Raw genomic sequence first — 13,651 nt, forward strand, 5'->3', positions numbered from 1 at the left:
ACACAGGCTTTGCTCTCTGTCTGCAATAACTCTGTGATACAAAGGCCTGGAGAAAGGCTGTGATCACCATGCCCAAAGACAGTCACACAGAAAAGTGCTGGATTAAAACAAAAGCTTTGGTGTTGTTCTAGAGCTGTGGAAGGGAGAGCACAGCTGCTTGTGTCAGGAGCTTGTGGGGCTGGGAGGCCAAGTCTCCTTTTTGGTGAAAAACACTGGACAGTTTCAGGCAGAAATTCTTGGTTTTAAGTTTCAAAGAATGAGGAGTCTCTTTGCATCAACTTATATATGAAAAACCTTCTACAATGGGTTAGGCCATATTATAGGGAAATATTGGTTGTGTTAATTCTGGGCTGCGTTTGTCAGCCTGGTCTTGATGAGACTTGCTTGAAGGTGTGAAAATACACGTTCATCTTGGGTTGCATCTTCTGCCTAAGACAGAGGAAGGAGTTAAATTCATTAAACAAGAGTTTAGATTTTTCTCATTCTCTTCCCTTCAGACTACATGGCATCTACAGAGGAGAGGAGTGAGAAAATACCCAACAGCTCTGTGTTTTCTGGAATGAGGATTCTGCACTAGGAAAAAACACATTCAATCTCTGGTGCATGTATGTGTGAACAAGCAGCAGAATTCCATGCCCCTGGGACTGGCTGCCATCCAGAGCCTTGCTTGCACTGCAAGGGGGAGCAGGCGGTGTCTTAGCACCATCTCCCATTTCAGATTGCAGGTTATCTTGGGGGCAGCTTCAGCTTCTAGCCAGGGCTCTGTGGGAGCCTCTTGGCACACACCATCTGGTGGGAGCTCTGAATCAGCCTGGGCTGGTCCTGGCCTCTGGCTGAGGTTCTGGTGGTGGTGAAAATACTGAACAATTCTTTTCTCTTCTGCTGTGTGCCACTTCAAATGACCTTTGGGCTGGGGGCTCTGAGGGATTTGCCCACAGCAAACTGGATCTGAACTGGGTCTTCAGAGTTGGGCTTTGAAGAAGTGTTCCAGTACTGAGAAGTGTTTTAAAATCCAAAACTGTGCTGTGATAGTTTATTCCCATCTAAATCCCTTTTTTTTTTCCAGCCTGAAAGAGTATCATATTTCTAGTTTCTTTCAGTGTTGATGACATTTTATATCCATAGTTGTAATTTTTTTTTCTAGAATGTTCTTGTCCCCTGTGTTCTTTTGGGATAAGAAGCATGCTGAATACAGTTTAAAGAAGCGAAACAAAACTTGAATTCCACCATCCACGTTTGTGGCGACAGACACATGAAGGTGTGTTAGATTTCATTCTCTTTTCCTTGGAGGATTGTTCCTCTGACTCCTTTTTTCCTTTGTTGATGAACACTGAGCTGACACTTCCACGGGTGGGTTCACAGGTTTCTTTTCTGAGTGGCAATAGCTGATCTAATAACGGTGTATCACAGTTGGATTGATTTCCCCTCCGTGCCTGCAGAGCATGGCTTTGAAGTTACTGATGTTGAATTCCATCAGATAAGGCCTCCTGGTCTCAGGAAGAACCTTTGAGGACTGGCCAAGGAAACTTAGGAGTCAGAAGTCAGGGAATAGAGTTATTTAGTATTTTGAGTTGTTGGCTTTTGCTGCATTGCTTTCATCTCTTCACACCTTTGGGTTATTAAAGGACTTGTTGAGAAGGAGTGGGGGGCAGACTAGATTAAACAGTGTTAGCTGTTCACTCCTCAGGGCCTCTAGGTGTGACTGTATTGGTGAAAAATGATAATTTTAGCTCCTAAGCCCAGAGGACGTCTGAGGATGTTGTAGTTTAGGGTTGTGTTCCACCCTCGTGTGATATAGGGCTTAGGGGAGAGCAAATGGTGTTCCAGCTGGGAAAGAAGACAGGTCAAATACCATATCTTGGCCCTGACCCTCTTAGCTAAGCCTGACTTGCTCTACACAAGTGAAGAAAATAAAATCATTGCATAAGTCTGATGACTTCACTAGGTCTCACTGAAAATATAAGACAAAACAGCAAAGAAGCCAAAAATTGCCATTACTGCTAATATATTTTTAGAAGTTCTTAAATTTGTTGTGCTTTCTCATTGTGTGTGGTACCTTGCCAAGCCAGTGCCACAGGCTAAGATAGTCATTAGTATTCCTATTTATCTTCAGTAAAAATTAGTTACATTTGACAAAGCATGTGCACAGGATACATATAAACTCTGTCCTGGTGTTGGCAATTCTGTTGTTCATGCTTATTAACTTTACTGTAGCCTCAGGGATCTCATGCTGACTCTGTTAAGGATAAAGCACTGTAACTCAGAGTGCTGTTTATGTGCTAGGCCTTTAAACTTATCTTTACAAATATTTCTACTAGTTATACTGTGTTCCCTACCTTGCAGTTCTAAGTGTTCAAACTATGTAACCAACCTCATTTCCTCCTTTTTCCCAGTCTTCCTCTCTTTCTTAAATTTTAATAAAGCAATGGGAAACAGATGAAAAAGGAAGAGGTCTTATACAAGGACGGGGAGGTTGGTAATGCCCATGTGTAAATTATTTCTGCAGCTCAGTCTAGGAGGGGGGGAAGGATACAAGTATTAGAAATGGGACAAATCTGTTATGGTGTATCACAGGTCCAGGAAGAGAAACTGGATCTGCTTCAGGTTAATTTCAGCATGCTGGTCTTGGGAGAAAATCCAAACTCAACCTTTGTTAAATGTATTTTGACAATTTGTGTTGATTCTGAAGTGAAAGAGCATCAGTATCAGAAGTATTGGGGTCAGCTGTAAGGTGGAGAGCTCCAGCACAGCTCACATCCTTCTGTGCAGGTTTGTGGGAACTGTGGAGCCAAGGGTTCAGTAAATACAAAAGCACCTTGCTGTGGTTGTTGTGGCCCAGCTCTTGCAGGACATTTCCAACGCTGCTGCTGCTTGCTCTGCATCACCAAGGCCCTGCTGGGGTCTGCAGGCAGGGCAAGGAAGGAGCATGGATGGGCAGCAAGTGAATGCCATCAACACTGAAAGAGACTAGAACTATGATAATCTTTCAGACTGGAAGTAAAAGGAATATAGATGGGAATAAACACACCAAGTGACTTTGGTGTGCTGGGAGAACAGGCCTGTGGTGTTTGGAGCAGCGGAAAAGGGATGTGGTGCTGAGGCCCTGATGGGGGAAGGTGAGATATGCCATCTGGGAAAGGAGGAGCCAGGAGCTCAGGTTTGAGATGAGGTTTGGGCAGACAGACCCAGAGTTGAATAGAAATAGCAGAGAAACAGAGGGCACTTCTGCTTCTCTGCTCAGTTGATGGTCTTTAATCTAAGACCAGTGCTGTTTCCAGATCTGTCATACTTATCTCCAGACATAAAATATTACTGTAGCTGATGGACTTAATTTCCTACTGTTTGTATACTCATCAGAAAGCTTTAGGGAGTCTTTTATGGCCTATTACTTTAAAAGCTACCTGAATTTGCAGCACCCTGTGTTATACTCCATCTTATGAGAGCTGATGTCAGAATGTCTTAGCGAACAGATTTTGTTATATTCTGTGGGAATGCAGGTTTTGCTACTGGCACACTCCAGGACATTCAGCAGCAGTGACTGAGGTGGAAACCTTTGTTACTTGAATATTTGACTGTGACTTGGCTAACAGTTGTGATTTGAAGGATTAATAATAAAAAAAATTAAAACAAAAATCATCACCAACCCCACTTTTCCTCTTCCCTGCCTTAAAAGGAATAATGCTTGGTAAGCCACCTTTGGAGGGACAGACAGTGACTGGGACTCGTTTCATCAGCTGATTTTTGAAAGCCCTGATTCCTGGTTCCTAAACTGACAGGATACTGAGTAAGTGAAATGCCGAACAAAAATGAAAATGTCTGTCAGAAATATTGCAGCTTCCCCCTGTAGGAGGATGTTTTAAATGTGAAACTTCTCCTTTAAACATTCTGTGTGAAAGCTGCTTAAAAAAGAAAATGTTGAGGTAATATTGCTGTCTATTTTGAACATTTTTTAACCTTTCAGCTCTTGGTATGCTGTTATCTGTGTGTGAGATCTGCTGGAACGGTGGAAGGCTGAACATGTGTCCATTTCTATGCATCTAAGGATTTAGTCACAGGCAGCATAGACAGTTATGTAAAATATATCCCGAGGAAAAGTACTATGGTGTAACTCCTCTCATGATGAAATTGTTTAAATAAAAATTTAAAATGTTCAGTTGAATCTTTCTGGTGATACTGAGCTCTGCACCTCTTTCCATGAACTCCAGAATCCTTTAATCTTTTGCATTTGCTGCATTTGCACCTACTTCAAAGCATTGCTGCAGGCGTTGGAAAGGATCCTGGCGCTCGGTGGGAATAGGGCGGGGATGTGAAATTCTGTCATCACTTGGAAACTGCAGCCATTTCTGAGGTGCCAGTGTGATCTATCTTTACAAAAGGGCAGCAGCATTATGCAACTAATTTGGGAATGTAAGGAAATGTGTCAGTATTGGCTGGAGGTTTAGAATGTGTTTTTTTTTTTAAAAACCCAACTCTTTATACTGAGCTGTACTTGTCAATATAAGGAGAGAGCTGAATATGGTGTGGTAATGGTTGCTGGGCATCTGTAGGGGTAAATGCTAATTTACCTTGTGGTTTTGAAACCAGCTGCAAGAGGATGAGCCCTGGATGCAATCCAGCCACTGATGTGAGGGCCTGGTGGCACTGGAATGTAGCAGAGGGTACAGGAGATGAGCTGGAGAAGAGGGGGTGAAAGTGTTAATTTGAAGAAACAGGGCTGTGTTATTTTTAATAAAGAAGGTAGTCTGAGTTTTAGTTGTTATCACTTGTCTCTCAGCTGGTATTTTAAGAAATAAAATCTACTTTAGGACATGTTGTTTTAGGTGGGCTGACTTAGCATGGTGTAAGCTGAGGATGGTGATGCTTTACAAGAACCAGTCTTGTGCTCCTGACACCTGTACCCCAAACTGTACCCCAAACCTCCTGCTGACTGCTGTGGGAATGATCAAACATCTGTCCTGTTTCAAGACTGATATATCTGTATGAATGCCCTCATTTTTGCATGTAATTCACAGATATCTTGGTTTCATATTGCTTCATATTTGGAAAAAAAGTTCAGTCATAAGTCTCAATCATTAGTGGCATCTGCTTACTCTGAGTTGTGCTTTAGCATATACATCTGCTGCTTTGACTTGCAAAACTGCAAGTCATTTCATTCAAAGAATTTAATTGTGTAAGAAGCTGCAAGGCTTTTATGGTACTTAGATTATGTTTTATTTTAAAGGCCATATTAAGCGCATTCTACAATTAAGTTTCATAAAGATTAGACACTATAATATTTTTGAAACTGCTCCTATAGTAAAGAATTGCAATTCTTGGGTTATAAAAGGTGACTAAACTGCTCCTAAAAGTGAAATCCAAGAGCAGTATAGCTTTTTGTTTTGCAGTGCACTTAAGTGATGAATTCACATGATGCTGGGAACAGAAGGCAATTTCCAAGGCTGGAGAAATATATTTGGTTTTTTATACTCAATGAGTTTTCAAATAACCTGTACTGCCAATCTCTCAGTACAGCTGAATCGGTTGGAAGAATGTATTTTGAGGAGAAAATGCATTTTAAAGTGATTGAACCTCTAAGTTTTTACTGTATCACCACAGTAGTTCTGTTTGCTCTTAACATGGTGCTATGTGTCCACTCTCCCAATTAACAAATGCCCTAATGCCAGAGGAGAACAGGAATCTCCAAGTAAGAGCTGGGAGAAATATGGGTCATAATGTCCTGAAGTTGTGTTTTTAAACTGGAATGGCACATTCAATGATTGCAAAAATAACCTATATATATCTCAAAATAATTTTCTCTAGAAATTTACCTCCAGTCTTTAATTGCTGCTGGAAAGGGAAGAGCTAGGCTGCACTTTGATCTGTAGTTAATAAACTTGATCTTGGTTTACACTTCCTTCAGTTATGGGAGATCAAAGGCGAGTTGAAGCTGAGACCTTGGGTTGTGCATATGAAATGTGCTGTTATTTTGTGTTTGGTGTTGGAGGCAGTGCCGTTTCCTCAGGGTGATAAGCTGGGAAGAGGTGGCTGCTGGGGAGTCTTTGTGATAACCACTCTGCTCATGCTAGAGATGCCCAAACAGAGTATAATGTATTCATACCTTGTGAATTCTCTTATCCCAGTTAGCTGGCAAAGATCAAACAAAAAACAACAAAAAACCTAGCAGAAAACCAACTTATTTATTGCCCAAAGTCTTATTTTTATAAAATGTCTCTACAGCCAATCTATAGCAGTTGCAGTCAAAAAATTGTACATCTTTTCCAAAAAAAAAGGAAAAAATCATGACACAACATGGCCCATGCTGACATGAATTAATTTACATGTAGTACTAGACATGGCATCATTCATGAGGAACACGTGTTACTTCTAATTAATCTTGAATGTTGCACACACTCTGACTTGCCCAGGCAAGAACAGATTGAGAATCACTGTGCATTTGTACAGTAAGAGATCAGAATACCATATTCATTCCAGTCTTCAAGCTTTCTGCACAGATGCATTTTAAAAGTAATGTAATTGCAATATTACTGTAGACTTTTTAATTGCATGATTAAAATAGGATTTTAATCAGCAAACTTTATTCCACAGACATTCTGCTGGGTAACTATATACAACATAACCATGTTTTTGTTGCATGACTGTATGAGACATGGAATTAGTAAGGGAAGGATTCTATAAGCAACAATAAGGACATGGGGGAATCAGTGCATGCAAAAATTAAATTGAGTTCCTAGATGATTGATAGATATATATACACACACACACATGTATATATAATCTACCATCCTCTAGTTTTTAACTCAGTACATGCACATTATCCCAATTATTTTGGCTCTGCACGCCCCATAGTTTAGGATTTTTTTAGCATCTGTTTGTTTCTTTAATATTTAACATTTCCTGCACATATCACTTTGTGTGGTATGATGAGTTGGTTGGAGATGGCTGCTGCACTACATCATTAGAGGAGAAGATTGCAAATACAATTTTACCACCCATTCATGTCTGGTTTTTCCCTTTCTGTTTTCATTTCCCAGACTGCTGTACTTTGGTAAGAATTGCTTGCTTTCTTTCCTGCAAGCTGAAAAAGCTGATCTTGTTGGACTGTGAGCAGAGCATTGCAAGAATCCAGATAAACCAGAAAATCCTACAACATTGATGTTACACTGTGCCAGCAAAACATGGCTTGTGGTGGGCTCAGCAGCCCCAAGCAGGAAAGGTTTGGCTGTGAGACCACTGGGGGCTAATGGCTCCATGTATTATCTGTCCATGAAAGTAAAAATGTTTCGAGGAAAGTCAAAAAAATTCCCATATTTCTTTGTCTCATGAGGCAACGTAGGAACAGCTGTTACAAGGACATGGAGAAATGTGGATCCTCTGGATGAGAATAGAAGGCTGGAACTTTGGGTTTTGCCAGTTCCAGCTTAATGAGTGGTTTTGAAGCAGAATTGTTCTGGGGAAGGGCTGATAATATAAAAATATATCTGGTAGTTTTGTTTTTGCTGTAAATTTGTGGTAGGAAAAATGGAGAAAGAAATATTAGCACTGTGGGACTGCTGGGAGTCAAATTTTCTGTCTCTTGGCTATCTTAGCAATTTGAACAAATACTCTCTTCTGAATGTCTGGCATTCCTGATTATTGCTGTAGCTAATTTGTCTTGTCTTTTTCATATTATTTTATTACTTTGATAAAGTGTATTCTTGTATTTGAAAATAGTGACACACAGCTTTTTATAATTTACTTTTTAATGACATGTTTTGCAGATTTACCTGGTGATTAGGGCCAAGAAAAATAATTTTTTGCAGCTATTTTCCTGGCTGGGTGGTATCTCTCCTCTCTGGGTACTTTATGAGCTCAGGAGATCTTTATTGTTGTCTCAGAAGGTCTGGAAGGCAAAGATTAAATTTCACTGAGGTCTAATCAGATTTTCATAAAGTTGAGCCAGAAAATGAGGTTGCTTCTGTCTCCATTTTTAACCAGTTTGCTCTTGATTTTTTTTTTTAAATTGCATCTCTGACTCCCTGCTCTGGTGATCACACACTGGGGTCACAACATTGCCTCCTCAAGAGAGAGCAGAGCTGCAGGGAGGACAGCTGAGGAGCTCCATGCTCTGGCAGAGCTCTTGCTCTGATATTTCTGTGACACCTTTCCATGTTGGAATGGGGAGAGCAGGGAATAGGAGTTCTTGCCTGCTGGTGCTGATTTTCCTGGTATGACTTTGGCAATGCCCTGTGAATGTCTCTGAGGGAAACTGGTGTCAGAGCAGAAAGGGAGAGTGAGCAGAGCTTGTGATGCCCTTTCACTGAGCAAGGGGTTCCTGCAGCCCTGCACCATGAAATGCAGCTGCTCTGGGCAGTGATGAGCACTTGAGTGATGCCCTTTCATTCAGCAAAGCAGGCACAGCATTGCTGGAAGGTTCCTGCAGCCCTGCACCATGCAATGCAGCTGCTCTGGGCAGAGATGAGCATCTCTGTGGTGCTCTCTCAGGTACAGCATTGCTGGAAGGTTCCTGCAGCCCTGCACCATGCAATGCAGCTGCTCTGGGCTGAGATGAGCCCCTGTGTGATGCTCTCTCACTGAGCAATGCAGGCACAGCATTGCTGGAGGGTTCCTGCAGCCCTGCACCATGCAATGCAGCTGCTCTGGGCTGAGATGAGCCCCTGTGTGATGCTCTCTCAGGCACAGCAGGCAGGCCCAGCGTTGTTGGGGGTTCCTGCAGCCCTGCACCATGCAATGCCGCTGCTCTGGGCTCAGCAGCTGCAGCAGAACGAGCCCTGTGCCCTGGGAGAGCTCTGAGTCCAAAGCACAAGGCTTCACTGCGCTGGTCAGAAGCTGCTGCTCTCACCTGGCTGTGTGGGGAACTCATTTGTTGGCTGCCCACTAGAAATGCTTCAGGTTTTCCAGTTTGCTTCAGTCCTACTCTTTGCAACTGAGATAACAGATAGGAAGTGTGAGGTGCTGCTTTTCTGGTATCCATGGCACAACTCCTACCTCCTCCAACAGAGCTCACTAAGTTCTCTCTCTTCTCTGTCCTTCTATTTTTCCACTTGTTTTTCTTGGGTTTCTCCCCTGTTTTCTGCTGTTGGATTTTTCCAATGCAGGCAGAAAAGGGCTGGTGGTGTGTATTTTCTCAGGGTAATTATTAGGTGCAACAATGATGAATAAAACGGTAATGGCAGCCAGCTACGTAATAAATAAATTGTATTACACTTTTGACCAGCTGTTTAGCTACATGGGATTTTGGGTGGAGAGATAAAAGGGATATGCAACAGGAGCAGAGAGTGGAGGTGGGAGAAGAAACCAACATTTTTTTTTTCAAACACTATTCTTGACCTCCTGATTTATGGAAAGGCAAATCAATAGAATAAATTTGTCACTAGGTCTACAAATGTCCTTAAAGGCAATGATATCTAACCATAAGGAGGAAGAATTTAAGGATGTATCTTGTAATGCTGAGGCCATAGTCCACCTACATGCTATGTGCTAGTGCTCAGTAGTGAATTATTTGCCCCCTTGATATATGGGGGCCAAATTTTCTTTACAGATTTTACCCATTTAAACCCAAGAACCTGTAGCTTTTCTGGGATGAGTTGTCACATCTGTGCATTCGGGTGACAAGTGTGTCACCAGCAGGCTGCTTGTGATAGCTGTCCAGTGCAGGAGAACTCTGTTATGCCCTACAGCAGGCAGGCAGCACTGCAGGGGCACAGCTGCTGTGATGGGAGATCCTGTGTGCTCCCAACACCCTCCTGCTTTCCACTGAGTGCATCCCTGGCAGCAGCTTGTGTGGATATCTGACCTGCATCCTCCTGTTTGTTTCCATCCTCACTCCTCAAACCCTGCAGAATTCAAATGATGAACAAACCCGCCTGGCAAACTTGGCAGATTCTCACTTTATTCATGAAGGCAGATCTAATGTTCCCTGACAAATTGTTCCAGAGAAACTGTCTTGTAAAATACAGGATCTGCCAGTTCCTTCATACCAAACCATATTTCTATTAGGACACAGTGTTAATGGTTCACTGGAAAGTACAATGCTTGGTGCAGAGTGAATCTGAAATCATTTAGCATACTTGATTGTTAACTGAGCTAACTATCCTGTGAGTGCACTGGCTGCCATCTGTCCATTGCCTTGGCAGCCTTGGAGGGGGGATAATCTGGGAGCTGGCGCCGCTCCAGCTTGCCGCAGGTCTGCTTTCGAGTGTTTTTGCAGCAGATGTTGTGCCACATGCCCAAAGCTGCTGCCTGGAAGCTGCTGTGTGCTCAAATTTTTAATTTTTGGGGGGGGGGGGGGGGTGTCTGACTGTCTTTGACACAAGATTTGCATTTGTCTTAGCAGCTCCTTATGGATTGCCTTTGTTATAAATGATAATCTGATGAAAGAGCCAGAGCCAAAACCTCAAGGCCTCTGTCACAGGATTTTTGGTGGTTCCAGTGGACACTGGATTGGACCCTGAATCCAGTTTCTGATGTGTTTTTTTTAAATCCCTTTAATGCTGTGTATTTGAAAGTGTGGCACTTAAAAAACACTTAGTATGGAATTAGGGACCCCCCAACTTTGCACTGTGATTTTAAGGAATTCAATAATCCTTGCTCATCTAAGGTGCTCCAAAACTGTTTATATACATAGATCCTTGCATGTTATGCACAGGGAAACTAGAAGTTCCAACAAATTTTTTCTCCCCTGTTATCTTCCATGGATTATTCCTCTGAAAGCCAGTTGATCCTAAATTAATGTAAATCAGCCAAGGTAAGGTGAAGCTTTAGAACTGCTGCATTTTTCAATCCCGTGATTAAAATGCTTTGCTCTTCCTGTGCAGCTTGGTGCTTGTCAGCAGAGTAGCAGGAGGGAATTATCATCTTGCTGCAGCAACCCCTGCTGCTGCTGATAGGGAAGATTTCTTCTTCTCTCATTCCTTGCTTCTCATTAAGAAAAAGTAAAAGAGGGAAAAAAGTCAATTAGGCAATGCAACATGGTGGATGTCAGTGCATTTTCTACATGTCATCCATTTCAAGAGGTTTGCTATATGAGACTTGGAGCTGCTGGGCCATTCAAAGCATCTTTCTTCTATCCTGGTCTATATTTCCACTTGATGACTTTGTTTTGGACTGCCTGGATGAGTTCTTGGAGGATGACAAATGATATGAGTGTGCCTGTTCAGCTCTAAAGCAACTGCCCATAGATTTGCTCCTGACTGTGCATGCAAATAAAATATAGTTCAAGAGGTGACCTATTTTATGTGTTAGGCATGGGAAACTTCCCTATCTCAGTAATTAATTTATCACCCTTCAGAGGAAAACTTTTAGGCTGTTTTTGCAGCATGTGGTTTAATTTGCCTTTGGGCAGTGTCCATGCTTCTTTGAGTTTAAAATGTTTGGTTCAGAATCTCTGCTTCTGACAACATTAAAGGTGCATAAAATAAAAATGTGATTACAACACTCAATCTTCTTAATTAGTTTCTATTGTTTAGTCTGTTAAACGCCATTTGCCTGTCAGGGAAATGCATCCCATGTGCAGGGAGCACTGCTGGAGTGCTGCACAAGTGATAGGTTTTCAATATCTTGAGTTTTGGGAAAGGCCTTCGTAATATCTCTAACTGGAATACTGACTAGGTAGTTAATCATAATCTAGGATCTCAGGCTGAGAAATGCTCCTAGTTCATGCTGTGTGTGCAGACATCTGTTACTCAGCAACAAATGTCACTCTCTTTCCAGATGAGTTATTAGCAAATGTTAAAAAGACAGGTATACAGTAAAAGTTTAATGCCTATGAAATGACCTGTGAGGCTGCAAATGCCTCAGCATATGGAATATAATGCTGAGTAATAAAGAGATGAGCATTCTGGAGTATTTATGATGATTAAAAAGAAAAAAAAAAAAAAGAAAAATACTGCTGCCATGTAAAAGTGAATCAAAGAATTCAATTTACTGTTCCAACAATGCATGCTTTACAAATGTACATGCTATAGTTTATGGAGGCATTTAGCTGAACAAGGCAACAAATGTTTTCTGGGAAATAATATGAGGCAATGCATTTGTCTGCAGCTGAAAATGTGTAGTTGCTTTCCTAAGGATTGGAAGCAATCTTGCTAAAGCAGAATAAGAAACTTTTACAATATCAAGATGCCAGTAGAGAGTGGACAGAAAAACTTCATTCAAGTAAGGTGAAGATATGACATTTATTGATCTTATAAGATAAAATACTTCACTTTTCTGTAACTATCAGCATAAGAATAGAGTTAGAGCAAGCTCTCGCCACCACAAGTATTTTATTTCCCATACACAGCATAGTTTAAGTTACATAAAAACAACTATCTGCAGTATTTCTCTAAAACATAGACATTAAATTCTGTAGTATTTGCATCAGGAAAGCTTCTCCTGTTCTTACCTGTGAAATCCAGAGACAGATGTTGGCAGTTCTGGTGCTCAGATGCTTGTGCCCGTGCTCCAGGATGCAGCACCTCTCTTTGTGCTGGCTGTGCATTGGGGTGGATAATGAATGAGACCTGATTAATCATGGTACAACTAGTTTGGAAGACAGGCAATAAAAACAAAGAACTTGAAAGTTTTTACAAATAAAGCTGTGCAGAAGCCTTACTTTATCTTCTATCCATCCTCCTAATCCTAAAGTCAGGCACCCTCCCTTTCCCTCATCTTTTCTCCATTGCTTAGCAACACTCATGGTGAACTTACTTAAAGCAGAGCTTTGTTCCCAGATGTGATTTCAGTAATATTTGCAGGCTTAACAGTTCTGAGATGTGAAAATCAGCCCCCTTCCTCTGCAACACCATTAGCCTACTTCACTAAATAATCTTTCTTGTTCTCTCCTGCACCCCAGGCATGTTTCAGTTTTTGTCTCTACTGTTTTGATCTAACCAAGAGAGTTGTGGAGAGAAGAGGGAGGTTCAAATAAAGCTTTAATTATGGAGGACACACATACAATGTGCACAGCAAAGCTGTGAGTTGGGAATAGAATTGAAGTGTAAATGCAGAATGGTCAAGAAAAGAACTGTTATTTCTTTCGAATCAATTTGATTTTTTTTGAAGCTGAGATTGAATAAATGGCATTTTTCCTGGCAGCATTTACATGCTGAATTGGTATGACCAACCACATATTACAATGTAGCCTTGAACAATCATTTTAAGTAGGGAGAAGCTACAGTAGCTAATTGCTTCCTACACAGCTTTTCTAATTTTGGCAATACAGTGACATATCAGCACTTCCTAGAAATGCTCAGTTTGCCAGGCTAATCTGCATCTGTATTTAGTCCTGTTTCTGGAGGATGATCTGCTTTATCCATTCTGTTTCCTCTTGTTTTCCCTGTCTGCTTTTCTGTAGTTCACTACACTTTGAGCTATGGGTGGGTTCTGTGTGTTTTCCTGTGCAAGCCAGAAAATGTTAATGCACACCTCTTTGATCTTAGAGACAAGCTAGATCACTCACCTAGGAGACTTGTGTTGAAATGCAAACATTTCCATTGAAGTCTCTCTCAGTTTATGTGCAGAACACTCTATGTAAAAGCTGGTGGTGAGCCTTCAAGGGTTCCATTGCTTCACCAGTGCCATAACCACCTTGCTGATATTCCACTGAGAAGTTCCTGTGTTTTGGAATGGAAGACTTCCCAGGCATGGAAAACCTTGGAGCTTTTGCCAGGCA

The 13,651-nt window shown here is 41.5% G+C and overlaps 1 long non-coding RNA gene across 2 annotated transcripts; it reads right to left on the reverse strand.

Moving 5' to 3' along the window:
- Nucleotides 1–6,521: 6,521 nt before the first annotated feature.
- LOC131088954 (uncharacterized) lies at nt 6,522–12,814 on the reverse strand. 2 transcript variants are annotated; one of them, XR_009115197.1, is made up of 3 exons: nt 12,688–12,814; nt 12,383–12,470; nt 6,522–10,914 (listed from the first exon to the last, which is right to left on the reverse strand). It is a non-coding gene; the product is annotated as an uncharacterized LOC131088954 (long non-coding RNA). The 2 variants fall into 2 exon arrangements; XR_009115198.1 differs by lacking the exon at nt 12,688–12,814 and adding an exon at nt 12,593–12,654.
- Between the last annotated feature and the right edge of the window lie 837 nt (nt 12,815–13,651).

Source organism: Melospiza georgiana, chromosome 13 (genome assembly GCF_028018845.1).
Source record: "Melospiza georgiana isolate bMelGeo1 chromosome 13, bMelGeo1.pri, whole genome shotgun sequence".
In the NCBI taxonomy this organism is placed as follows: domain Eukaryota; kingdom Metazoa; phylum Chordata; class Aves; order Passeriformes; family Passerellidae; genus Melospiza; species Melospiza georgiana.